The following is a 25,056-nucleotide window of genomic DNA, read 5'->3' on the forward strand; positions in this document are numbered from 1 at the left end:
GTTCATTCTGTATTCCATCAGACTTTTGCTTATAAAAGAGGCACACCAGAGGTGGGTTGTAAATTTTTTTACTACCGGTTCTAGGGGCGTGGCTTATTTTGTGGGCATGGTTTGATGGTCATGTGACAATTCTTTAGGATTTAGCAGAGGTACTGGTCTTCCAGGCGTTTAACTGCTAGCAGAGCCATACCGGTCTACCCATTTGTTTTTGGAGCGCACTGGTCTACCACCACTGCCTTTTACTGCTGATCAGCTGTAGGGCGGCCCTTTGAACCGCCGCGGCAAGAGTTTAAACAGTTTTTTTGCCACTCTGCCACCACCGAGAGCATCGGAAACTGCTTTCAGGCAGCTTGGCCTCAATTGCCAATCTACCACCACCGAGCGGTTTACAAGGAGCGGATCGGTTCTAGCCAATCAGTTGGGAGGCTTCTTGGCTTCTCAATTTAAAGCTAAGGTGTCTTGTTTTTTGTTTTTGTTTTTCTATTCTTTGTCAAGTGAGCCCTGATTTTTTCTCCTAGCCGATCAGCTGGGACTCGGGAGGCAGCAAATAGATTGGGGGCAGAGACAGACAGAGGTGGTATTTACCGGTTCTCCAAACTACTCAAAATTTCCACTACCGGTTCGCAAGAACCAGGGAGAACCGGTAGCAACCCACCACTGACACACACACACACAAATTCTGTGTTCACAAGTGCCCTCCCCACCTCCCAAACTGGTAAACAGGAAACAAGAATACAAGGTGAAAGGGATGCTAGGCTTCAGACACAGAGAGCCCTAGTCTGAGTCGTCGATAACACTGGAAAAGCTACATGTTTATCCTAAATGTCACCATAAATCAAGGACTACCTGTATGAAAGTCAAGACTATTTATTAAGCACCTTTATATAGCTGCCCATCTCACATACATGACTCTGAGCTATGTACACAGTTTAATTTAAAAAATAAATTAAAAAAAAAACACCAAAAAATTCGACAAAATAATCAAAAACATAACCAAAAATAATTAAAAGCAAAACATAATCCACAGGAAGGTGCACTCAGTTTCCCTACCAAACCTACATTCCCAGATCCCCAGGGCACCTGGCAAAGCCATCCCCAGGCCCTTCTGCAAATCCAGCAAGGTTGGGGCCAATCTGATCTTAAGGGGAATGATATTCCAAAGAGTGGCTGCTGCGACAGAGAAGGCTCCCCTCCTGGTTCCTGTGAGTGGCATTCTTTTATGGGCGAGACTCCCCACACACACACACAGCATGCTCTTCCTGACAGACCGAATGGGATGGGCAGATGTGGTCCCTCAAATAAACTTTTTAAAAATATCCTACGTTTTCTACAGCTATTCTGATCCTCTAGTGCTGATGCTAGAGGAAATTCAAAAATGCAGCTGAAACTAGGTATTCTCCACGTGTGAGAAGCTCAAGCCTTCCAATCAGGGTGGATAAAAATCAATGATTTTTTTTAAAAAAAAATCAAAAAAATCAGATTTTTTTTATTTAAATTGGATTTTTTTTATTTAAATTGGATTTTTTTTATTTTTATTGAATTTATTTTAATAAAAAACTTTTGGGGTAAAAATCTATCGTAAGATAGTTTTCTACTTAAGATACATAAATAATTTAGTTTATTCAGCCTGAAATGGAGCTTAGTTATGTAGCATGAGGCTGTGTATTCTGCAATACTGGGACTATCGGTGAGTCAACAGTGGGTCAAAGGAGTAGCAGAGATGACAGTTGCTCTTTAAAAATTATGATTTAAATCGAGTTGATTTAAATCAAGTCTTTTTACTAGTGATTTAAATCATGATTTAAATTGTGATTTAAATCAACTCGATTTAAATCAAATCCACCCTGCTTCCAATAGTTATAAGACTACAATATCTAAAATTATGAAGATGTTCATCAAGGAATGTTAGTACAAGGAATTACCCAAGTTAACACTGCAGAAAATTTACAATGCAGCATACAATTGAGTAAGGGCCCTGAAAGTTATTACTGTTACACTACCCTTACTCAATTGTATGCTAGTTTATACAATATAACCTATCCATGTTTGCATGCCACCAAGCAGGAAAAACAAAAATAGAATACCTACTTTAAAAAGATGTTCTGGCTCTCAGCAGGAGGTCTGTCCCAATAAACAGATGGTTCTTTTAATCTGTAATAATAATTGGAAATAATCAGGAATTTTCTTTGACACAGTTCAGTCTAGAGGTAGACTTTGTTTATCAGCCACAGTTGGGACTAACAAGTGGATCATTAAGTAAAAGTATGATTGTTCTTACTATCTTATTTCAACTTTCCTTGGCTTTACAAGCTTGCAAAGGTCATAAATATGAAGAACGGTTGCAAAGCTACTTTTCATTACCGTCATAACTGTGAACTGTGAAATAGTCACTTAGCAAGGGCTACCTGTACACACACACACACACACGCACACACACACACACACGCACACACACACACACAACAAGCCCAAACCTACAAAGAAGAATGTACTAACTAACTATCTGATTTGGTCTCTTCAAACGTCATCCTTAGTGAAGCAGCATCTGCATTTCATACAGAGCACATATTTCTCCTTCTATCCCAGCCACTTTTTACAGAGGCATGAGGCATCCCCGTTTGGTTTGGTTTGGTGGCGGCAGCGCCTCAGATAGAAAGCCCATACAGAGAGTGGTAAGGACAGCCGAGAAGATTGTAGGAAGCTCACTTCCCATTATTCAGGATACTGCTTATAAGAGCTATGTACTTAGAGCTCAAAGCTTTGTTAGAGACCCCACACTTCCACTTCATGGTCTGTTTCTGTGGCTCCCCTCTGGGAGGAGGTTTCGAAGTATTTCTAGCAGGTCTACCAGATTCTATAACAGTTTTGTTCTCTTTGCCATCCGTCTGGTAAACTTGCAGGATTCTTTTTCTTCGCCATATATACATTCAAACTAGACTGTGCTGTTTCTCTGTGTCATATATGTGTGTGGGTATGTGAGTATATGCATAATGGTTATCTTTTGAGAGCTGAATGCAATGAAACTTCATTTTAATGTATGCTGATTACTGTACATTGAAAGTGACAATAAAATTTTCTGTTCCATTCTATTTCTATTCTACTTTAGAAGTTTTCAAATGTGTAATTTACAACTACTGAAAATGGAAGGTACAATAAAATGAAAAGTAAAGCAATCTGGCACTTTAAAAGTATTTTTGCACCTTCTTGGAGTTAACATACTACACTACATCAACGGTAACAATAAACATTCTTATCAGTGCAAGAGCACTCCGTATATCTATTTGCCAAAGGTTATCTCTCTCTAGAATATTTGTTCCCATTTCTATGCTAGTTATTTGAAGTCAGGATTTCTCCCACCAAATGCTTTTTTTAAGGAAAAAATGGTTTAAAAGAAATCAAGACTTTATACTGACACTGACCGTAATTGTTACATCTTTTAAATACCAGTTTATTATTAGGTTAGCATTGAAACCTAAATTAACCTTTTCTAGGCTAACACCATAAGCATTTTGTGTGAGAACCACAATCCCAAAAGCAGTAAGTATAGCCATGAAAAAAAAAACAACCAAAATTTGATTTCATTTACAACTTAATTTAAAATTCAGAATTGTTAAACTCTTCTCCCCATCCATATGTTAAATGCATTTTCTCTGCTACGTTTAAAGTTTCAATTAACAATTTCTGGAAGCTTCTAAAGGCCACACCCAAGAGTTTTGAAGGTGCTTCAAACTGTAGTTCCCCAGGCTTGACTTTCTTTTCTGGTTAGCTTTTCCTATCGAGACATGGAATGTGTCTTAAGCCCTAAAAAGAACTCAGACTAAGTTAAAAGGACTTTATTCACTTTGAACTAAAGCATCAAATCATGAGAAACGACCACACATTCTTTATGCACAAAGTTGGTTTTCCTGCTCTTTCCTTCCAAAACTGTTCTCTATTACTCTTATATATTTCTTATTTTCAAAGCAAAATATTTGGAGATTATGCCTCCCTTATGCCAGACCATCAATCCGTAAAGGCACTCTTTTCCATATTAGATTTAAGCTATTTTATTGAATACCTAGAAATATCTACCAAACCAAATTTATCAGCTTTCTTACTATCCCTGATGGTTAAGTTTCCATACTTTGGTACTGTAAATTATTGAATGGATCTTGGGTATATGAGTGAATATATATATTGCAATCTGGTTCACCTACTCTACTTCCTCTCCACCTAAAATGTATTAATAACATACAAGCCATCTCAGATAGTAATTTTTAGACCAAAATCTTTACACAGTTCGTGTTACAGAAATGCTGTCACAGTTCAAATAATCAGGAACAACTTTTTTCCACATTTCAAATCTACAAATTAATCAAATGTGATATATATTTTATTCACTCATTTTCTAACCTGACCTACAGTATGCTTCTATCGGCTCTTAAATTCCATGCTGAGCAAACATTAGCATGCATAATGTGCCAAATGAAGAAAAGGCAATATTCAACTACCAACTGAAGAAACGTGAGGAGTTTCCAATGACAGGATGGCTAGACACTTAGCAGTAAAGGGAAGAAATTTGGCATGACTAAGATTTTACAGATCTGTCAGTTCAATCTAAAGAAATGATTAGGCCCCACTTGGTCTGTCTTCTTTAAATGACTTTCACATATTAAGACTTAGTAACACAAGAGATGGATGGCAAGCAATGAAAGCAGCTAGCCTTGTGTTGACAAGAACCTAACCCACTTTTTGTACAAATAGGACAATAAAGGACTTGTATGCAAAAGAGGTGGAATTTGCATCACAAGAGCACAACCCTATTTCCCCTATTTCAATAATGTGAACTAGTTGCTTGGTCAAGTTCAACCAACTAACTCTGGTTAATTAATGTTTCCCACATTTGGTAGAAAAAAGATATTCAGTTGCATCTAGAGAAGTACAGATTCCACTCTACAAGGAGTGATCTAGCATCATTAAAGGAAACTGCAGGTAGTCCTCTACTTACAACAGTTCATTGAGTGACCGATCAAAGTTACAACGTCCCTGAAAAAAGTGACTTATGACCATTTTTCACATGACTGTTGCAGTATCCCCATGGTCTCGTGATCAAAATTTGGCAACTGACTCATATTTATGATGGTTCCAGTGTCCTTGGGTCATGTGATCACCCCTTGTGACCTTCTGAAAAGCAAAGTCAATGGAGAAGCCTGATTCACTTAACAACCGTGTTACTAGCTCAACAACTGCAGTGATTCACTTAACAATTGTCGCACAAAAGGTCGTGATATGGAGCAAAATTCACTTAACAAATGGTTCACTTAGCAACAAAAATTGGGAGCTCAATTATGGTCATAAGTGAAGGACGACTGTGTAATGCAACATCTGAAAAAACAAAAAAACAAAATGACAATCAAAGAACTAAATAATTCTAGGACAGCAGCCTGCCAGATCCATGTTCCCTGATGAATTCAATCAATGGACCCACATTTCTAAGACATGAAGTGTAGGTAGAACTATTAGTCAATGTTTTCTAGTTGCAGTTCCTGTATTTGGACAATACCCCCAACCCACCCAGAGCCTGATTGCTAATCATCATGATGGCCTCTCAGAAGTCAGTAAAAAAGTTGCAGACTATTTGGGAAGTAATCCATTTTCTTTTCTTATAGATTCTGATTTGTGGTTTTTCCATTTAATTCTATTTTTACTGTTCTTATTGTAGCAAACAGGGTGTTGGTCCTACCTGATATGCACCTTCTCGTTGGGTGGAGAGAGCAGCCAGAAGTGGGTGGTTCTCGCCTGTTCAGCTTGAAGGACTGAGACTGTTTCAAAATAAGCTCCTCCCCTGTTGCTAGGGATCTCCAGCTTTTACGAAGACGAACAACAGCCTCGACGTCTCGGTAGAAAGAAAGGAAGGTTAAAAAGGAGACCAGACAATGTTAGGGTGAGGCTGGCTACTGTCTCCACCCAATGAGAAGGTGCGTATCAGATAGGACCAACGCCCCTTCTCCATTGTGGGTGGAGACAGCAGCCAGAAGTGGGACATACCAAAGCTTTGTGTCCCAACTATGGGCGATCCCAGTCTGGTCCTAAGTCTCTGCATCAGAAAGAACCTGCTGCAGAACCCTGTGGCCAAATGCCGCCTCCGCCGAGGTGAACTGGTCCAGCTTATAGTGCCTCACAAAGGACAAAGACAACATCCAAGTTGCCGCCCTACAGATCTCGTTCAAGGACGCCTGCGTGGCCAGGCCATGGAAGTAGCCGCACTGCACGTGGAATGCGCTGTTAGACGGGAAGGTCGTGGCAAGGAACGCAGTTCGTACGCCTTGGCGATCGTCTGCCAAATCCATCTGCCGATCGTGGATGAAGAGACCTTGGAACCTAAGGACACTGGAATAAAAGAAACAAACAAGGACTCCGTCCTGCGAACGGTAGCAGTCCTCTTGAGATAAATATGAAAGGCCCTCCGCACATCTAACGTATGCCAGCGCCATTCCAAAGGGTGAGTAGGGTGCGGACAAAAATTTGGAAGGACCAGGTTCTGCGTGCGATAGAAAGCCATATTGACCTTTGGGATGAAGGTGGGGTCCATACGAAGGACCACGCGGTCAGAATGAAAAATGCAAAGGTCACTATGTACGGGAAGGGCGTCGATCTCAGAAATCCGCCTGGCGGAGGTAATAGCCACCAGAAAAGCGACTTTTGAAGGGGAAATCCCCTCCTTACAGTCCAAATAGGAGCAAATCCAAGGTTCCTAATGACCTGAGCTGTAAGGAGCAAGGCAATAAATAGCCCGGTTCAATGTAGCCTACTACGAGGCCTGGGAGCGCGAAGCTCCTGAAATCTTAAAATGGCACCAAACAGCCCGATAATGGAGCGCGAAGCTCCTGACTCTCAAAATGGTGACCGGCAGGCTAGCAATGGAGTGCTGAGCTCCCTTCATGATTCAATATGCCGCCAATAACAATCAGTGGAGCACAAAGCTTCTGAGTCTCCAGATGGCCACCTGAAGGTTAATGGAGCGCGAAGCTCCTACAGGAGACTAGCTGCTGTTGAGTTTTGACCCAGGCTTTGTAAAAACAAACAGCCCAAAATTTCTTTCAAAATGGCTGCCGGCCGTTGAAACAGTGGAGCGCGAAGCTCCTGAGGCAGCAAATCAACGCTCCATCGAAGAGCATGTCGGCAAACGCCCAAATTGTAAGGCAGGCGGGTGAAATGGGAGCGCGAAGCTCCACAAGTGGTCCCACGCTGCAGGCGGCTCCCTGACAGATGATAAATTGTGCCGCCCAAACAGCAGATTTGAAGCTCGAAACTCCTGACCGCAAGCCAATCCCAAGGAGCAGAGAGCTCTGGTGGACGCCTAAGCGCCCCTACCCCGACCAACGAATAAGGTCCCTCCAGAACGCCTACAAGTTCAACGGAGTCAGTGTCCAGCAAAAGAGACAGGGGGGGAAAGAATATCCTCACAGGCAAACAAGCCTGAAGGAAGGGAACAATATCCCTAGGACAAGGTTCCCAAGAATTCACAGTTCAATGCCAGAAGCAAGTCCAAGAATCCAAAATGTTAGTCAATTTAAACCACAAAGTCCAAAAGGGTAAGAGCACAATCTGAGACGACTGTCCAGGCTGAAGGACTGAGAAAAAGCTGGAGATCCCTAGCAACGGGGGGGAGCTTATTTTGAAACAGTCTCAGTCCTTCAAGCTGAACAGGCAAGAACCATCCACTTCTGGCTGCTGTCTCCACCCACAATGGAGAATGCTGTGAGTTCCTGCAAATCACGGCAATATAGAAGTATAGTAAATGATTAAAAATCCTCTTTCAAGGTTTTCTAGATCCATTTCAATCCATATTTGGGCCATGTTTTGGGTCACCCTGTTGAATTATCTTTCCCAGGAAAAGGATACAGCCCTGTTTCGATTGTTCTGGATTTCTCTGGCTTTTGGTAACATCACACCTGGCTTCCTTCCAGGTTAGTTAGACTGGACCTAGAATATTGTGTCAAGAGAGCAAGCAAGATAGTAAGAGGCCATGAAGAAAACCTGATGAAGAACAGTTGAAGGAACCGGTTACGTTTAATCTGGAGAAAAAGGATGGCTGCAGGGAGACTTGATTGATCATGCTGCTTCATTATGCTCTCACGACCTGGCTCCTAAGTTCCTGGTAAACGGGTGGTAAATCAGAACTCCTGTTGCCTGACAAAGGGCCCATTTCCCAGACTTCAAACATTTCCCTGGCTATTTTTGTCCCTGCTCAGCCAACAATCCTAGTAGCTGAGAAATTGAATGGATGTCCTTGGTCAAAAACTAACTCAACTAAACCAGCATCCCCCAACCTTTTGGGCATCAGGGACCAGTTCCATGGAAAAAAGGTTTTTCCACAGATTGAAGGGGGTGTGGTTTTGCATACTGCCTGCATCCCGCAGATGGGGCTCCGCTTGTTTGCGCAGCCCAGTTGCTGGTATGCCATGGACCAGTGCTGGTCCACAGATCAGGGATTGGGGACCCCTGAACTAAACAACCAACTCAAATTGGATCCTGAAACTTTATCCTGGAACATGTATATTGCCTTCACTCATTTACAAACTCGTACCAAAAGTTTGGACAAATAAAAATGAATTTTAAATTATAAGAAAGCTGGACCTGTGAACTATTTCCTGTAAAACTGTATAGTGACAGAACAGACTGTTTCAGAGGGCAATTCCTCTTTTGCTGAAAATGTTTAAACCAAGAGTAGATGGCCTTCTCTTGGGTATGCAGTAGAAGTGGATCACTGCACTAGCAACAGGCTAGAGCAGGGGTGTCTAATCTTGACAACTTTAAGGCATTGCTGGCCGAGGAATTCTGGGAGTTGAAGTCCACAGGTCTTAAAAGTTGCCAAAGTTGGATAACCCTTGGCTACAGGGTTTCCAAAGTTCCTTACTGTAGTTGAATTGTACAATTCTAGGATGCTTCATCCTGCCTCTGGTACTTTAGATCTCTACTAGATAGCTGACATGCCTGGCTACAAATGCAGACAAGATGAAAGCCAAGGAACCGAAGCTTAATCCAGGCAAAACAGAGTTGTTAGTGAATGGTTTACCTGCCCAGATGATGATAGTTAAATGGGATTTGCAGAACATTCCATGAACAAGCTGTTCTGTCCCCAGAATGGCTAGTTTCAAGTAGTCTGTATCCAAGTCATAACAAGCAAGCTTCAGGGAGTGTTTTATTTCACCAAAACGTGGATGCATTTCAGAAATATTTCTGAATTTGGGTGGTTTGGGTTTGGTTTGGTTTCTGCAACTGCGATTGGAGGTTTTCATGTGTCTTGCAACTGGAGAATTGTTCTTCACATTCTCCTGTCTAGACCAATACAGCAGGTGGGATCATTCATGTCCATAATGCATTAATCTTGGAGGACAGGGATCACAGTGAAGTTACAGAGCCAACCAAGAGGATTTAAGGAGCACTTGACACAGAGGCAACGTTTCTGATTCTGCCTTTGGAGAAAGATTGACTGAAGAGTAAACCATACATTAACTGAAAGTGACAACTGGACTCAAAGCTGGACTAGTAATTCTGCTGGACTGAGGGCGACTGGTACTAAGTATTGGGGTGCCTATCTGCCCCGATGTGTCCTCCACAGATCCAAGCCCATTTACTTTACTTTATTTTTGGTTTAGACTGTGTTTTCCCTTAGCGCAGTATGGTGACTGATTGAATTCACTGGATAAAGAGAGAAAAATACCTTGACTCCCATTCCCTTGTGCTTTTTATGTTAAAAGAACATTCCATCCCTCCCCCAAACCCTCCCTCTAAATATTTGTGAGAATTATTCCAATTAATTTCTAGTCTGCTGGCCCTCGTAGCACTTCTAGATGCACAATTTATATTCATTTATATAATTTAATTTAGGCACAGTCCAACTTCCAAACCAAATCTGGGCAGCTCACAATGTAATAAATAACAAAAATACAAAACAAAACAAGATAAAATCTGGTTGCTCAGTGCAAAAACATTTTCATGGCCATGCTATATGTTTAGAACTACTGAGACCATTGTTGTCTCAGAAGAAATTGACATGGTACTAAAAACCTGTTACTTAACAGTAGTTGCTTTTACCTGCCTTCACCAGCAGACCCGAGTGCAGGGGTGTCAAACTGGCAGCCTGTGGACAGGATGAGTCACGCGCAGGCCATGCCCACCCCAGCTCCGCGAATGAGAAAAACAGCAAAACGTCACATGACGTGACATGGCATCTTTGGCACCCGGGCCCTAGTGTTACTTTCTCTGACAATCTAATTAATCTAACTCTTTTAGCTATGTCTTGTCCAATGCTTTGGAAGATGGGGCGAGGGGGGGGGAGGATTTTAATTTCAGATCTTGTTTTGAGACAGAATAAATGTTCTTCAAATCCTTGAAGACCTTAATTCCCAAGCCTTGGTTTAGGTGGATGGGAGAGGCTTGTTAGATATGTTCTGGTCAGCAGCATACCAAACAGAGAAAAAAAGATGAATATCCTTCCATACTTGTTGCACATTACCTGACTCCCTGGAAGCCAAGTAAATTCTGTGTGTGTGTGTGTGTGTGTGTGTGTAACAAAGTTATCAAAACAATTCTTATGAAGAAGCAGTTGATTCTCATCAGGCTGAGAGGTGTGACCTTCAATAGAAAAGCAAAAAGAATGCCGGAGGCGACATCAAAAATACACAACTGTGCATGTGCATGCAAGACTGTGGTTAAATTCACACAGAAGTGATGAAATGCAAATGTTCAGTACATGCTGGCTTGCTTCTTCTTAACTGCTTAATCTCATGCATTATATGGATGTCTCTGGTTCCTGCTGAAATGGGGATTCAATGTGCCTTTACATATAAAACAAGCGTCTTCCTCTTTAAAAAAAAGCCGTTTGAAAACTCCATAATTTATAGGACGGAAGGCCATGTGCAGTGTGACTATGAATGTCTAAACTCAGCAAAGTCATCATCAACATGGTTCAATTATCTTTTCCAAAAGTTCTATGCTTTGATTTGCTTTTTTGCAATTTTGGGCCTTGTTACCATTCTTTCCTAATCACACTCTGTGTAATCTGTTGTGCCCTTTTATTTGTGGGTATTTTAGGATGCAGGAGCCTGCTATATTGTTGGGGACTGGAGAGCGCAGGTGCACCCTCTATCTCATTGTGAATTTGTGTACTGTTGATGCAGTCCACATTTTATTTTGCTGCAAAGGAAGGTTTGAACTGGCCGGTTTGATCTGCTTGCTGATATTCTTCCATCTTTTAGCCCTTTAAATATAAAAAAGGAAAGGGTCTTTTTTTTTAACAAGGATCCATGCATAATACATTACTTTTTTATTCTGTATCCTACAGAAAACTATTGAGGATGCCAGTGTGATCTATGTTTAGGATTAAAATACTGACAATCAGGCAGACAGGGACGGGGAGGATTCTGAGACTGGGACCTCTCATCTGGCTAGCAATACATTCTTTCCTTTTGTTCATATTCATTCTTCCAGACAGAAACTACAATTCTTTTGTTTGTTTTTATCAATTAACCAGGTAGGAAAGGGGCAAATAATCTGTAGGTGATTTTTTAAAATATTGGAATTGGTACAGACAGTCCTCATACTGTCCAGAGTCACCTTCAAGCATAGATATCACACATTTTGGTAGTGTAGTTTGTTTTAAAATATTCTTTTAAAAAACCTTTAATGTACCAATGACAATTAAATTAATATTTCGTCAGAACAGCCTTCTGCCCTGAAGGATATAATTAATTGAGTTTTTATCTTATGCAAGAGAGCAAGAACACAGGCAGCTTCACACTCCATACAGCAGTTAGAATATTTATATGCTCAAGGCAAATGGCTCAAGGAAGACTATAACTAAGACTACCAGATCTGGGCCACCAAAATCCAAATAAATTTTAGTTTGCAGCAAAGAAGTATTTTCTATGTCTTCTGCAAATGGTATATAAATAATGTACCTGTAATATTTGCTACCAATAACAATAGAATATTCAAAGTCCTTTATACCTAATTCCTCAACAATCCCAACATCATCTATAGAGAATACAACCTGAGTAGCTTTAATACGCTAGAGTACTTTCCCACACTCCAGGAACAAAAGTAAAAGTAACTAAGTAGCTTATCCAGATTTTTTGGGGGGGGATTAATATCAATTAAGATAAAAGGCTAAAAATTCAAATTGCTTCACCCATAATAAGTCTCATTACTTCTAACCTGGATTTTGTTGTGAATAATATACAGGTCCATTTCTTCAACACAGCAGTCAACAATCAAAAGGTTACAAAAGCCTTTTAATACTAGTAATGTTTTATTCATTCATTGAAATGTTTCTGAATCTTGATTTTCCCAGCAAAAAGAAGCGCAAAGGGGCTGGTTTCGGAATTAAAGCTATATGGAAGTGTTATGAAAGTATTTGAAGAGGGTGCAATATTTCATAAATTGCATCAACATCAGTGAAGCACTCTTCCTTGCAGCATTAAAGCAGCCACATGCTCTGAAAGGCTCCACACCGACTGCTTTGATCCACACTTCAGGCTCGGTCCCAGTGGAAGCGTTGTCTGAATGGACACATAATATGCAGACAATCAGGGAAAGCCTTCAAAACAGCTGCAACTAAGCTTTCTGCAAAGGACTCTCTAATAATGTTTCAAGGAGGCATGCTTGCTCATGCCAGTGCACTTTGTGAAACAGCCCTGCTGTACCCCATTTCTTAACAGGAGGCAACACCTGGCTGACCTCATAAAGAAAACGACACGTCCATAGAGGGGCCAGTAGTCGAGCTCAAAATGGAGATTTTACTGTACCACATACAGTAATCCCAGGAGATAGGTTTTTAAAGTATTCAGTAAGGATACTATAGAATTACACATTCAAATGCTTGTGAAAATAACTCAGTTTTGAAATCCATAATTATATCAATAAAGGAGATAATAAAATAAAGCCTGTATTTTAGCTTTAGATAATAAAACATTTTAAAAGACAGAATCTGAGAATAATATGAAAAGCTTTATTCTTTGGTTGACAAAAGCCTCCTTGTTAATAACACAGCTGTCTCTATTCATCTACAGGCACACTATTTGTAACACAGGTGTCATCAAACTGCTACAATAATTTACACATTACACTTGAGTAACCTGATCATTAAAAACCTAATTAATATGAAATTATATCCTTAGTCCAGCAATCACTCTTTTAACCATTTTGTCATTAGATGAATCCAGGCCCACAAAATTGATGCAGACTAGACAAAACCAATAAAAATACAAGAGTCACCCTACTCTAAAATTCCCTCGTGTCAAATCAGTTTAAAGTTAATGATGTCCTTCTTTGGGGAGGGAGGCCATGCATTACTATTAGCCATTTCCAAGCTGCGTTTCCCAAGCAGTTCTGTGGAAAAGTCTGGTTTTGGCCTCGTCTGAAAAACTGAAGATACGGTGGAGACTTCTTTTTATTGGTTTATTCATTTTCTATTACACACTTTTTTCAGTAACAAAGCAATGCCAATTAGGACTCAGTTCCTTACCCCCGCTCTGCTACAGCCACTGTTACTATTTCTATGTTCAAATATGTCAGGAGTAATATATGCATTGCAGAATGGCCCTCTAAAATAAAAAGATAGAGGATGGCATACAAGGCAACTGACCAGCTACCTTATAAACAGTAGCTGATGGAAGTAGTGTAAATGCAGGGTGGGCCAAGGGGCTGAATGCAAGATGATTCTTTACTGACATAAACAGAAAAATCTTCTACAAAAATAAACAGTGCTTAATAGCGTACGTTATCCATTTTAAATGGCTTGGTTTAATTTATTTATTATACTTGCATAGTCTCCCATCTCATGTAAGTGACTGGTCGGTTAACATCACAAAATGGTCAATACATAAAATGGTCAATACAATAACAGTTTCAGTATTTTCCATGTTAGTTACAGCATGTAAAAAAGAAAGCAGTTTTAATCAAAAAATATTTTTTAAAAAAATATTCAATGGGAACTATTTATTTCTCAGAAGCAACATAAAAATAGTTAGGGAGAGGGGTCAAAATCACAATATGCTTCCTTCCTTCACATCCTTTTAAAAGTTAAACAAATGAGTGTCATGTGGATAACGTTATCCATACTAGACAGGAAGAATCTCATTTCAACAGTGCTGGAGAAGGCTCTGTAATTCCAAAAGACAATGTTCTTGATATATTATCATCACAAAGCCCATCCTGTCAAACTGGCGGTCCACTGGCCGGATGCATCACACGTAGGCCACGCCCACCCCAGCTCCACGAATGGGGAAAACATCACAAAATGTCACATGACAGCAACTTGACACAGCGAGTTTGACACCCGTGTGCTATAGAAACTCCCGAGTTTACTTCCCAATTTAATTATCTATGTGACTGCATAAAAAACAATCTGTGAAATGATATACAAATCACACAATAGATGTTTATATTTTATCCTTACCATTTAGCTACATGATTTAATATTTCCCACCTCTAATTAACTAATTTGCCAATCTCTTAAATCTATTTTTCAAGCCTGCGTAGAGTTTTACTGCCGATTTTGTAATTGTGTTTGCCTGGATGTCTATTTGTTTATTCCATAGATTATAATAGCGTAGATTATTTTTCATTTCCTTTTTAAATTGCTAATGACATTAAGATGAATAAATGCAGAAGAGCCTCAAATCTAGAATACCAACACCACATCACCTAAGATTTATGTTTTATTATCCAAATCAGGTACTTTTCTCTTTTTACTTGCTTACTGCTGTATGTTGTTTCTGGTCTTTTACCATAAAGAAATAATTAGAATTTATTACCTCATCTACTCTCTCCTCTCTTGGAAAAGAACAGGAAGTCTATGGATAGAAATGTTCACAAATCTGGAGATGATGCATTCTTTTTCTGGAAAGCACTTACAATTTCCAAGGAAAACCCACCAAATTGTTTTATCTATTCAGACAACTACAAAGCACAAACTTTATTTTATTTATTTATTTTATTTGTTTGTCAAACATGTACAAGATAACAAATATAGGTATGAACATAAACAGGAACAAAAGAAGTAAATACAGATAAATGGGGACAGTAAAACAGGGACAGTACGCACACTGATGCGCTTATGCACGCCCCCTTTACGGAGGTCCATGGTAAACAGTTTGAGGTTGAAGCTGTGAGGGTTTGAGGCTGTAACAACAGAGTCGGGTAGAGCACTCAACTTTAACACTCACTATAACTTTCCTATGTTTGAAATCTGTTGAGATTCAATGGCTGTTGCAATCTGTAAAAGTCTTGCCTGTTACGTACTTTGCGATGACCTAACTTTCACTGCTCACAAAAAAAAGGGAAAAAAGATATGACTCATTGGTTTAGTTACATTTTCTACACTGACCTTGGTTTCTCTGGCCTCTTGCCTAGCCATTCCCTCAAGCTGTCTTTATTAAGTCTTCTTTAAAAAGAAATATCCTAAAGTACCATTAACAGCAAGGCTCTCATAAACATTTGCGTCAATATCCCACATTGTTGTTTCTACCCATTATCTCCCCTTTCAAATTTCTATCTGATTAAAGTTGAAAACAATTCCATGGGCATCATCAGTATAGAAGTACAGGTAGTCCTTGACGTACATTCATTCACGGATCATTCAAAGTTACAATAGCACCGAAAAAAGTGACTTATGACCACAGAATGGAGCAACTCGACACAGCCAATTCGCCATGGTACAACTCGCTGCGGGACAATTTAACAATTCAATTTAATTATTTAAAATAAAACATTTTAATTTTGGTCATTCACATTTCATTCTGTCCCACCTTTTGCATCCTTTCTTTAATGATTCTATTCCACCATTTCTTTGATATTAGTGTAACTCCTGCCCCAGGGCGAGTTGGCCGCAGTGAACTGTCATAGATCCATTGCAACATCTCCAGGGTCACACAATCAAAATTTGGATGCTTGGCAATTGGGCCAGAGGAACATCTACAATGCCCTATGAGGGACATTTACAGATAAACTTGCTCAGAATCACTCTGAGCTACATTCCGGTCTCAAATCCAGTAAACTGTCTAAAACATGGTTATTTCCTAGTTATCTGGGGAAAGGTCAAACCTGCTGATCCTGAGGATGCTGTGTTCTAGATCCACATGCCTCCCAAAACCTCCCAGGAAATGACAGGTAATTGGGCTTAGAAGCTGTGGATAAACAAATGAGGAGTAATTTGCTGAAGCCTAAGAGACTGAGTAGCTGTGGGTTTGGGACTCCCATCCCTCTGATCAGGGCCAGAGGTTCTAAATGAGGCAATATACTTTCAAGCAAAATAGGTTTGCAGTTTAGGAGTCCTTCTAGAAGGTTGTCAGCTCCTGTTCAAAGAGCATAAGGCAACAATGACTCAGACAGCCTTTGCATAAATTCATCTTATATGTCAAATGCACCTATTCATCTGGGGGCCCTTCTCACAGTTACTCAGGATTTGTCACCCCCTCCCCCTTGTCTGGATTAGTACCATGTACTCTATCTGGACTGCCCATGAAGATTTGAGAAGCTACAGCTAGTCCAGAATTCAGCCACACAAGTACTTATGAATATGTCTTGGTACACCCATATAACACGGTTACTTTGTGTGCTGAACTGACTCCCAGTAGGGCTTCCAGATTTAATTCAAGGTGCTAATTATCATCTATAAGGCTCTTTTCAGTGCACAAAATTGTTTTTGGGGTCCTTCATGCTCTCTGAGCTTCCATGTTTTCTTGCATACATTTCATTACCCAAACTAGATAACTAGAGTAGCATTGATGATGTTCCTAGTTTGGGTAATGAAACGTCTGCAAGAAAACAAACAAGCTCAGAGGCACCAAGGAGCCCTCATTTCAACCCTGAGCTACAAATATTCTCCTTTATTAGTACAAGGTTATTTGCAAGACTCGTCTCCAAGTTATTCTGTTTGTTCCATAAGTTCCAACAAGATGACCTGCTCTGGGTCATTTCTATCAAACAATAATATTCAGCAGGATTCGGAAAGCATGCCTTTTCTAGTATGGAACCAATCTCTCTTAATATATGAATGGCCCAATCCTGCCAAACTGTCACAAGTTTTGCAGCCTTCTTTGCTTGGCCTCCCGCTGCCGTTATTACCGGTTCGCAAGATCCAGACCGAACCGGTAGCAACCCACCACTGGTGTGAACCCATCTTGGTGATAATTGTGTGCCTTTGAGTTACCCCAAATGTGACGTGCTCTTTTTGTCTGGACAATTTTAATGGATTATTAGTTAGTCATTCAAAGTCATGTATCAACTTATATACGGGCAGCCATATAAATATAAGTAATAAATGATTTACACATTTCATGAGGATTTAAACCATCTTCCATAAGATCACCAACATGCTTTCTACATAACCATCACAACAGCTGATTTTTTTTTTCTAGAAAAGACCTGCTCTGAAAGCAACATATCAAATAGAATTTTAAGCTTGAACACATATTGTGCAACTTCTTCATAGTGACTTGCAGATGACAAGGCTTTCCACCAGCAGAGAAGACACAATTCTGAACTCAGCATGCAGATTACCTTTTTCTCAAGAAGCCTTTTTTCCATACTTCATTTCTTTCTTTGGGCCTGATGAAGAATTGTATGTTTTTGTAGTAACTAAACAGGAAAACTGACGTTTACATTTTGAATGAAGTAGTCCTCCAGTCAGTGAGACTTCATAACATCTTCTCAAACAAGCTACTTTTAGTACTGTACAATCTATTTTTAAAAAATAGCTGGCTATAGGTATTGGAAGCATTCCAAAGGTGAAACTACACAAAGAAAATCTAATTTTAGCTATATATAATTAAACAATAAGCTGGGGGGGGAAATCAGATTTCACTCACGGCTAACTTTTCCTAATAAATATTATTCAAACTTTATCCCAAATATTTTTTTTAAAAAAACAAATTAAACAATAGAAAACATATAGCACCTACCATACAATCCTGAAAGAGGTTTGTCTTAGCTCCCCATTGTTGAATACTTCTAAAACCCCATTTGTAAAGCAAGCTGGAAAGAATGGGAACTTTTCAGGCTTTCTCCACAAAGAGAAATATAATATGCCTTACAGAAAAAAATACAAGAGATATACTGTCTCAATTTATTATCCTGAATGAAGTAGTTACAGGCTAGAAAATAAATGAACAGCCCTGTTACTTTTTGTCTAATGCATTTTAAAAAATAGAAACAAAGATTCCAATTGGTGAGTTCAGTATTATGGTATTTTTTACAAACAGATAAGCAATCAAGTTATGTTTTTCTACTTAATTTCAGGGTCCCTGGAATTAGAATTGCCAAGTAAAGGCAAAAAGATGCTTTGATTGCACAGAGAGGCATGAAGGGAGCACCTGCCTGCACCACCTTAAGGCAAGTGTCCATCTCCCTGGGATCACACAGCTGTACTGCATTCTTTGCATTTTCAAAGGGATCTTCCTGCCTTTGAATCTGAAGTCACTGCACAGCCCTAGTATTTTCTATTTACCTGGCCTTAATTTACATCCCATCTGCGATTAAATTTAAAGTAGAATTCAATACAGATACCCCCCCCATCCAAAAATTCTGATTCTAAGCAGCTGAAACTATAGAAAACTGAAATGGCAGCACCTTCTCTTTAATGTAATGTCAGAGATTCTCTGAAATTATACAGAAACTGAAAATGAATCTATAATATTTTCAACATTGGTATTCTTTTCTTTTTTGTTATATTTTTGATATTCTTGTTATATGTCATCAACTATCACTGACTGACCAATTTGCTGACACTAGAAGCTAAGTCGTAAAGAAAAATACAAAAGCCACTCAAAGAAAAAAATATGCACTGTATTCCCTGTGCTTCCCTTTTCATATTCATATCCTTGCCAACTACAGTGTCACTTACAGCTAGTCCTCAACTTACAACAGTTCATTTAGTGACTGTTCAAAGTAACAATGGCACTGGAAAAAGTGACATGACTGTTTTTCATACTTTTGACCATTACAGTGTCCCCATGGTCACATGATCAAAATTCAGGTGCTTGGCAACTAGCTCTTATTTATGACGGATGCGGTGTCCCGGGGTCATGCCATCCCCTTTTGTGACCTTCTGTCAAGAAAAGTCAATAGGGAAGCCAGATCCAGTTAACAACCGTGTTCCTAACTTAATAAGTGCAGTGATTCATTTAACAACTGTGGCAAGAAAGGTTGTAAAATGGGGCAAAATTCACTTAACTGTCTCATTTAGCAACATAAATTTTGGTTTTGGGCTCAATTGTAGTCTTAAATCAAAGACTACTTGTACAGTGTCATATCTACAGTCTACAATTCAGGGTATGTTAAAACTAGAGCAAAATGTTTACTACAAAAACAATATAAAGCAAGGGTAACTTGTCAACTCCCCCCTCCCACCCCCCAAAAAAAGAATCAGCAGTATCTCAGTTAGGAAAAAGAGAAAATTTTGGAATCTGTTTCTACTTAAAAGCAGTTTGGCATTAGAGAACTTTTTAATTTGTTTGGGGAATCTTATTTTATCCACTAGACCACAAACAAATGTAACTTGTTTCATTGTCCTGGGACTAGTTTCCATCAATTCATTCCAGTTTTTCCAGTTTATTAACTGAAGCAAAGGTACTCAGTTTTAGGAAGGCTCTTCTTTCCCCTTCTCCCAAAAAAACAAAGGAAGTTTTTAGTACCAAGCTAGGAATAGGAAGTGCTCCTATCTATGCCTCTTAATTTTCTTTCTACAGTATTGCAGAGACAATAGTTTATACCCCATCACAGAAAGGAAGGAAGGAAGGAAGGAAGGAAGGAAGGAAGGAAGGAAGGAAGGAAGGAAGGATATAGATATTCATATATGTATTCTAGCACTTTCCAAGCACATCCTTATACAAAAAAGGGAACCATGGGAGAAAATTTAAAAAGCAAACTTATGAAAAACCAAACCTAAAGAAAGTTTCATGATGACTAATGTTCCTTGCTCAAGAGAAAAGATTTTTTAAAACTCTATTCTGATACAAAAAGAGGATAAATCCTCTTTTGAGTTTCCCCTGAAAAACTAACTATTGTTAATGTACACTTGAGTGACTAAAAGAGAAAAAAAAATTAAATACTAAAAGTATTTTTTTAGAAAATTAAACCAAAAAAAAAATAGTCCACAAAGAAAAAAAGGAGAAAAGGAGAAGAGTGAAGAAATCAGAATTTCTGAAAATGAAAGCTGCTCATCTGAAGGATAAAAGAAGCAAATACTGCATGCATGCAGAACTGGACTTAATAGATTGTGTCTTGTAAGTCTACTAAGAACAGACGGACTGAGCAATGACAACAGAACTTAAAAATTGTTGCCTTTTGATTATTAAAATGCACTGGCAAAGTTATTCAATTCAGTAATTGCTTCTGGAAAAATACAATTAACTTCTGCTCAGGCATTTGATAATAAAATACTTTTCATTAAGAGAAGAAAAAGTAGCATTTATAAAATATAACAATGGTTTTAGATTAGCTTTCAAATGATAAAAGCAAAGCTATAGATTAATCTTCCCAATCACCTGGGAAAGGGACAGTTATTTAGGTGGGTACAAAAGAAATGATAACATAAGAAAGCCATCCGCTACCTGGGCCATTCTAAATGGGCAAAACCAGAAAAACCCTCACCCCTACAGCCACCACACTAGAAAGATAAGATGTGATGTGCAAATTATGAGACTGAGAGGGCCACACTGGCCATGTTAAAGTATTCTCTCTCCTGATTATGTGTGCATAACTACAGGTAATAGCATCTGGTCAACTTGCCTTCACTTGCAAGTTAAGCAGAGTTAGACCAAACTAATACTTGGATGGGAAACCATCAGGAATGCCAAAGCTGCAGACTAGATTAGGAGGAACACCCCCCTCCCCCAAAAAATCCCCAAAGCTTATATGAAGACAATACCAGACAATTTCCATACTACAAGAAAAACTGAACGAATCTCTGTGTGAAATCATCAGACTCAGCTCAGCTCAGCTTTTAGAAACTCATCTTTCTGTGGCATGTGGAAACGGTCCTTGGTCTTACGGTTTCATTCTATCTCTCTCTTCAACAAGCTCAAAAGTAAATGCCCAATCCTGATAGTCTGTAATTCTGTTTTATTGCAATGACCAATCCAGACATAATAAACCCCAGGCTCACACCTTTCCTTTCCAAGAATCAGGAGTCAAGAAAACATGGCTTTCCACCTTCCAACATCATGTTGCAACTGTTATGCCAAAACTCGGAGCTCTGTGGCTGGATATAACTCAGTGAAAACAAACCAGACTCTGAAACTGGTTTAAACAAACCATAATTTCTGCACTTTGGTTTTAATAGGAAACGTGATTTATTTGAAATTGCAAGTTTCACATTTCCTTCCCTGGCATGCAAAACAGAAGGAAAAGGAAAGAAGGAGCTACAGTATAACCACAACTCACTCACAGAGCAGGAATCCATGGCTTCCTGTTATGTACAAACTGACCCAATCTCTAGTTGATTACACACAGGGCAAGAGATCCTATGTTCAAATAACCACAGGATATCCCAGTCCAAACAATACCTTTCTAGGAAGTTAAATTATTATCCAAACTGGCTTCTTACAAGTTCATAGTTCTTAACCAGTAAACTCTGCCAGCATTCAGTATAAATTTAGGTTAACGTTTAAAATATGCTAATCTAGCTAAAATAATTTTAAAATGTGTGCAAAGCATTTCTTTAAGTGTTAGGTTACATTAACATTCAGAAAATCCTCCAAGTTGTCTATCAAAACAAAAATAGAAAAGGATTACCATTTATGATGAAAATGGCTACAAACTGAATATCTCCTTGGAAGACACAAAAATTTAGTCTCTTCTGGTTTGAAATTATTAAAACTGGCTCTTAATACCAGGCCATTTCCTTGAAAACAGGATATGATTTCATCACCACAGGACTAAGGTAACCAGGAACAATCAAGAACAAAAGCTCTTAAATACCTAATTAGTTGTGGTGCAGAGAAGGGAATTTTAGCAGGTGCAGTTGTTGCCCATATCAACACAGAAAGTAGCATGGGTCACCAATTCCCCATTCAGTTCATTAAATGCCTAATACTGTCTGGCACTTGGAGCACTTCTGGGGAATGGAGGACATCTGTGTCCTCTCTTAACCTTTATTCACTGACAGTCTGCTTTATATAAATGATAGCTAGGGTTTTTAAAATCAAATTGTAGTTGGCATCTGTTAACTCCCTGCAAAGGTGTAGGTTGCCTTGAATATCGAAAAAGATGGAGGAGCACTGCTGCATCAAAATAAGTCCTAAGAATTACAAAGAGAGGGAGAATCACAGATAATGGTTTCTATCACAGGATCCTAAATATGCAAACAGCTACATTAGAGGTACACAATGGAAACAATTGTTGTCTTGCTTAATTATATTACATTAAGATTTATGCCAAGAGTTATAGTATCAGGCCTACAGCAAAAATGAAAGCAGTTGTGACAAGCTAAATAAACTGACTTGAGTCCAGAAGGAAGAGGATAAGGGCAAGGAAGCAATCATTCATCTTTCGTCATAACTAGAATGAGATTTGCCAGACAACACGACTGAGCAAATTAATATTACCTTCCTTTCTTTTCTGAGCTTAAGTAATCTGTTTATAAATTTAATCATGCCATGTATATACTGGTTATTGTTTAAGGATGTTGTTAGGGGAAAGAAAATCTAAACTACTTCCAGATGTGGGTTTCAGGGTGGGAAAGGGGATTGGAAAGTTTGCAGTACAGATGTTCATCACCAACAATGCACTCCAAAATCACAACCGATAGCATTTCTGCTACACAGCATTATCTGGACTCAGATCTTACGCCAAAAGTGTTCAGCTTTTATATCATGTGCATATTGTGTTCATTTGCAATAAAACAGGGAAGGAAAGGGAAGCACTTTCCACAAAGTAGTCCAGGTAATATAGGTAACGCTTGACTTACAACAGTTAGTTTTGTGATCATACAGAGTTACAACAGCACTGAAAAAAGTTACATGGTCATTTTTCAGTGATGACCTTTGCAGCATCCCAGATCATGTAATCAAAGTTCAGATGCTCAGTAATTGGTTTATATTTATGACTGTTGCTATATCCCAAGCTCATGGTCCATCTGACAAAGTCAATGGGGAAGCCAAATTCACTTAACTGAGTTATTAACAAGTGCAATGATTCACTTAACAACTGTGGCAAGAAAGGTTTGTAAAATAGGGCAAAACTCACTTAACAAATATGTCACTTAGCAACATAAATGTTGGGCTCAATTATGGTCGTAAGTCGAGGACTACCTGTACTGTGCGCCACAGCACTTGGAATAAAACAGGGAAGGGAAGGAAGCCTTCCAAAAAGCACAGGTAGTCCTTGATTTAAGACCATAATTGAGCCCAACATTTCATACCCGTTGCTAAGCGAATCACTGCAGTTGATAAGTTAGTCACCTGATTATTGCTAAGTGAATCTGACTTTTGCTTGTCAGAAGGTCGCAAATGGGCATCATTATGACCCGGGGACAATCAACAACATAAGTATGAACCAGTTGCCAAGCCTCTGAATTTTGACCACAGGGATGCTGCAAAGGTCGTAAGTGTGGAAAAAACGGTCACAAGTCACTTTTTTCATTGCCGGTGTGACTTTGTATGGTCACTAAACGAACGGTTGTAAGTCGAGGACTACCAGTAGTCCTAGTTAATACACAACCAACCTTGCAACGAGGAAAAACAACAAGCAGGACCAGGGAGAAAAGATGAACTAAACCGGGTTCAAAACCAGGAAGGGTTTGTTTTTTTTGGCAGGGCTGGAAACCAAGGGACCGTGTCGCAGGGAGCCAAAGGCTTAAGTTTCAACCCGTGTCTCGTTTTTTATTCCCCGTCCACCCGTGGATTAACCCGGAGGATGGAAAGGCAAATCAGGGCTTTTTTTGTGTATTGTTTTCTTCCCCCCCCCCTTCCTTCGAAAGACACACGACAGTCCCCGGACGCCTCTTTCCAAGAACCAGAAAGTCTTCGCGGGGGGGGAAGAGGAAGAGGAGCCGCCGCAGAAACCTCAACCGCTTCCGCTCCGTCTGCCCGACCGCCGAAGGGGGGGGGGCGGGGGACGCGGTCCGGGTTCGAGTCCCGGGGGGTGGACGGGGGGAAACCGGCCCACAGCCGGGCCTGCGCGGACGGATCCACCGCCCTCCTTCCCTGCCTCCCTCCCGAGCGAGGGTCCGCAGGTCCAGGGAGCCGCATTTCCGCCGCCCACCCACCCACGGCCGGCCTCTTTTTCTCCCTGGAGGGGAGGGGAGAAGCCGGGTCGAGAGAAGCCGGAGGGACCCGCCGGAGAAAGGCCGTCCCTCCGCCCGTCGCCCCCTCACCCCGTTTCCATTTAGCCCACACGCCGAGGCAGGAGGGCAGCCCCCCCTCCCCTCCCCTCAACCGCACGTGCCGGGCCCCTCCCCACTCTCTCTCTCGACCCCTCCGGAGTCCGGACCCATAAGGCGCAGCCGCCTCACTCCCTCACGCCCCCCTCCTCCCCTCACACGCTCTCCCCTCACTCACCGGTCCAGCTGTGCGCTCGTGTGTGTGTATGTGTGTAGTGTGTGTGTGTGTGTAGTGTGTGAGGCGGCCCAAGGCGGAGAGGATGGACGGAAGGGAGGAAGGAAGGAAGGGCGGCCAAAGGCGAGGGAGACGCGCCCTCAGGGATGCCCGGCGGCCGCCTCCGCCTCCTCCTCAGCCAGCGCTCCCGCCGTCCCGCCCGGCGGCCGCTTCCAGGCCGCTCCCCCTTCGCCTCAGACTCTGCCTCACGCTCTGCCTCCCCGCCCCTCCCCTCCCCGCCCGGCGCGCTGCACGCTGGGAGACGGCGCGGCCGCCCGGCTGGCGCGCGCCAGAGCGCGCGAGCCTCCACGCGCACGCGCGGCGCCACGCGAAGATGGCTGCGAGAAGCGGGAGGGGGAGGGGAAGGGAGAGAGAGAGAGAGAGGAGGGGGCGGGACGCGCGGCGCGAGGGGAGGGGAGGGGAGGGGGGGCAGAGGCTCCTCCTCCTTCTCCTCCTCGCCCCTCCCCCGCCCTTG

The 25,056-nt window shown here is 40.7% G+C and overlaps 1 protein-coding gene across 21 annotated transcripts in view; it reads right to left on the minus strand.

The window, feature by feature from the left end:
• Positions 1-24,845, minus strand: part of PTK2 (protein tyrosine kinase 2) — a 239,852-nt gene extending 215,007 nt beyond the window's left edge. For 9 of the 21 annotated variants that reach the window (XM_087890946.1, XM_087890944.1, XM_087890943.1 and 6 more), the window contains exons 1-2: positions 24,546-24,845; positions 2,089-2,151 (exon numbers count right to left, since the gene is read on the minus strand). The gene's annotated coding sequence lies outside the window, so the exon portion shown is untranslated. Of the gene's footprint in view, positions 1-2,088; positions 2,152-17,948; positions 18,076-24,545 lie in introns of all 21 variants that reach the window. The other 12 variants (XM_087890945.1, XM_087890937.1, XM_087890933.1 and 9 more) reach the window with 9 other exon arrangements.
• Between the last annotated feature and the right edge of the window lie 211 nt (positions 24,846-25,056).

Source organism: Pantherophis guttatus, chromosome 3 (assembly GCF_059756535.1).
Source record: "Pantherophis guttatus breed Tessera chromosome 3, ASM5975653v1, whole genome shotgun sequence".
Lineage (NCBI taxonomy): Eukaryota > Metazoa > Chordata > Lepidosauria > Squamata > Colubridae > Pantherophis > Pantherophis guttatus.